Genomic DNA, 4,072 nt, shown 5'->3' with positions numbered 1-4,072 from the left:
GATCGATTGGTAGTGGCCGTGGGGGACCCTGAGCGCCACGCGAGCCGCGGCCGCGAGGGGACTGCGACTCAGAGCGGTGACTTCGAGGGGCGGCCTCGGAGAAGAGGGTGGGATCCGTGGTGGGTGATGCCACCGTAGGGTTGTGTTTGGGCTGTGATTGGCTGTGACTGGACAGAGAAGGTCGTTAGTGGGAAGAACACTGGGCTGGAATTAACAGACAGGCCTGGGGTGAAGTTCTATGGACAGACCTCACCACTGAGTTACAGTTTCTTCATCAGGGAGTGGGAAGTTTGGACTAGTTCAGTGTCTCCCAAACTATGGGTTTCTTCCTAGTGTTGAGCTGTGAAACCGATTTAGTGGATGGAACCTGTACTTTTTTTCTTTTTTCTTTTTTTGAGACAGTTTCGCTCTTGTCCAGGTCGGAGTGCAATGGCGCAATCTCGGGCTCCCTGCAACCTCTGCCTCCCTGGTTCAAGCGATTCTCCTGCCTCAGCCTCCCTAGTAGGTGGGATTACAGGCATCCACTACCACGCCCGGCTAATTTTTGTATTTTTACTAGAGAGGGGGTTTCTCCATGTTGGCCAGGCTGGTCTTGAACTCCTGACCTCAGGTGAGCCACCCGCCTCGGCCTCCCAAAGTGCTGGGATTACAGGCGTGAGCCACTGTGCCTGGCCTGAACCTGTACTTTTCTTTTAAAAAGTTGAATAGAATAGAAACTTTCAGTGTGTTTACATAGCAAGGGTAAGTATTGTTTCATGTGATTTGTTTATGTGTGTATGAGATTATGATGTAAAATAGATTTTGTGCGTCTCAAAGTGTAAGAAGCAAAATTTACTTTAAAAGTTTGAAAAACATTGGACCAGATTATTTCTGAGTTTTGGTTCTAAAATGTAATGATTCTATGAATAGGGAACTGTCTGGAAGTACAAAGATGCAATTGGGAACAGGCTGTATTAGATTGGCCTAACTGGAGGAGGCTTCCTGAATGTAATTGAGGTGACTAGCTCTGAGAGCTGAAACTCAGTTGGGAGAACCAGAAATTATATTGAGGTAGGGACACTGGGTGGGTGTGGTGGCTCATGCCTGGAATCCCAGCTACTCGGGAGGCTGAGGTGGGAGGATCGCTTGAACCTAGGAGGTGGTGGTTGCAGCGAGCTGAAATTGCACCACTGCACTCCAGCCTGGGTGACAGAGGGAGACTCTGTCTCAAAAAAAACAAAAAACAAACAAACAAACAAAAAACAGGACTGATATTTATAGAGGCAGTGAGGATTTAGGGGTTTGTAGTATGAGGAACTGCTAATGAGGAACTGGAAGCTTTGAGCATAGGAACAAGGATTGGGAAGGAAACTCAAGGCAGGGACAGAGAATATTCTGCCAACAATAAAATGGAAGTAGGAAGGAAGATACGACCTCCAGAGCCTATTTATCTTGATATTTAGTGATTTGGCAAGTACAGAAACTTGCTAGTAAGAAGATACTGAGAATGGGATTTGGTGCAGTAATAGCAGTAAACAAATGATGACCACGATGAGAAAGAAAGGTGGACAAAGTGATGATACTCGCGATGTCAGTGATGGTGATTGGAACGCCACATGGGAGAGGCTTCAGTGTACTTCGCTGTCTAATTCAGTGGTTTGTACGCTGAAGGCCAAGCCTGACATGCTAGGAACGATGCCACGCTATGGGTAATGTAAATGAAGTTTTAGCTGCTGACTTTATTTCCTACACATTCCCTTTCTTTAGGGCTGTTAGTGATGTAGATGAAATTAAAGTGAATGTTACTACTTCTCTTTTACAGCCCTTTTTGTTTTATTTATTTATTTATTTATTAACAGAGGCTTACTCTGTTGCCCAGGCTGGAGTGCGCCGGCACGATCCAAGCTCGCTGCAACCTCCACCTCCTGGTTCAAAGCGATTCTCCTGCCTCAGCCTCCTGAATAGCTGGGACTAGAGGCGTCTGCCACCACACCTGGCTAATTTTTGTATTTTTAGTAGAGACAGGGTTTCACCATGTTGGCCAGGCTGGTCTCAAACTTCCAACCTTAGGTGATCTACCAGCCTCAGCCTCCCAAAGTGCTGGAATTACAGGCATGACCACCGTGCCCAGCCTTACACCGCCTTTTAGAAGGTGCTACTGATTGTGCCACCAAGTGCTTTTTATAATAGGAGAAGTATGAGGTCATTTAATTTATCGGACACTGTATTAATCTGATAACCGCTCCTGCCCCTACACTCTGTAATAGGGGAATAGGGTTCCGATAGGTTCTTGAATGGCAATGAGTTGAGAATGGTGGGGGATAGCCTTTTCTTGGCTAAAAAGGTTGACTAGTTACACCTTTTTCTAGCACATTAGATGTTTACCTGACTCACATTCTACTTAACGAAAAGGAACTACCCAAGGATTTCTTGGAGAACAGCACATATGCTTCAAGGTAGCAGGCTGTAGAAGAGGCTTGGGATTCTGCAGTGCTCCCTCCGGGGTCTTTTTTCTTTACTGAACGAAATGAATCTTTTTGTAGGGACAAAAGATTTGCTTTGCAAATTCCCTTTGAAAACTAGCATGATGGCCTTGTTGGTACAGAGTGAGCTTCATTCCCCCTCAGTCTGTGATTCTCCCCCAATAAGCAGTGGGGTTCTATTTTCCTTGGGGACCTGCTTTTTGAAAATGTGATCCCTCAGGAAGAGTGATCTAGTTAGACAGAGCCCTGGATTTAGCAGTCCCTGGTGACTTTCTCTGAGATTAACATCGACTCGCCCTGTGACTAGGTATGGAAAGCATTACTGCTTTCTCTTTTAGATTTTCTAACCATGGCTAGAGGTAACTGTTCTTACGATTAAACAGCCCTTTAATAATCTGAAATATATGTGAACTTACAAAATTTTATATATAATTTCATAGAGTTTGTAAACCATCTGACTCCATTTATAATTCAGAGCTGTCTAGCCTTTAGGTCAGACAGTATTTCCCTGGGGCTCTGAAGAACCTCTCCTGGAGGTGTTATAAGTGCTGATGAGAATTAGTTTTTGAAATGCTCAAATAAAAAGCAGGCATAATTTTCCATTGTTATTAATGATGGATAATAGCAAAATATCTGTTAATAACAGTAGAGTTCTTACTCAAGCATCGCGCTTTTCTGAGTATTTACGTAACCCTGATCTGAAGCAGACCTTCTGACTTTTCTACCAATAGAAATTTTCCTTTCTAAATCAAGCAGAAATAGGCCTCCCTCACAGCAAAGTTTGTGTCACCTTGAAATAGATTGGAAAGAATACCTTTTTCTAAAAGTCATTTTTTTCTTGGATTTTTTTTTCCAGTTAGAGAAACCCTAAAGTCAGGGTACTTGCCAGTTATCACAGGACCGTGAGAGTCCCTTTTCTGCTCGAGATGGTGGCTGGCTGCTTGTACATCTTTGACATTGTCACACATAGAGATTGTGGCTGGCTGCTTGTACATCTTCGACATTGTCACACATCAAGCACATTAGAAAAAGGGGTGGCTTGGGAGAGTGAGGGATCAGGACTCTAGGCCTTGTCAACCCTCCTGCTTATCTGCTTGGCAACTTCTGGCATCTCCTTTTCCTTCAGTCCTTGAAACTCTTTCCTAAGCATAAACCTTTCTGCTTTTAGTCCTAAATGTCTCTTTTCACAGTATTCCTGTCAAATGAGTACTTGGACATGTGTTTCATATGTGATTTGTTTTGTTAATTGCTTTATGGATTATTTGTGGCAGAATTTAAATCCTAATTCCTTTCTACAATTTAGCCAGTAAATTCCGGGAATGTACCTTTTTACATTTGCAACATGTGCTGAAGTGCCACCTCAGAAGATAAAAAGAAATGAGTCTCATATTTGGCATTCTTTTAGGTTTGTTTACCTACCTTATTCATTAGTGTAAATAATTGAATTACCTATATTTTACCGTTTTTTTTTTTAGACGGAGTCTCGCTCTGTCGCCCGGGCTGGAGTGCAGTGGCCAGATCTAGCTCACTGCAAGCTCCGCCTCCCGGGTTCACGCCATTCTCCTGCCTCAGCCTCCCGAGTAGCTGGGACTACAGGCGCCCGCCACCTC

This window comes from Colobus angolensis, unplaced genomic scaffold (assembly GCF_000951035.1).
Source record: "Colobus angolensis palliatus isolate OR3802 unplaced genomic scaffold, Cang.pa_1.0 Scaffold54, whole genome shotgun sequence".
NCBI classification, from domain to species: Eukaryota; Metazoa; Chordata; class Mammalia; order Primates; family Cercopithecidae; genus Colobus; species Colobus angolensis.
Note: the sequence above shows the minus strand (reverse complement) of the source record.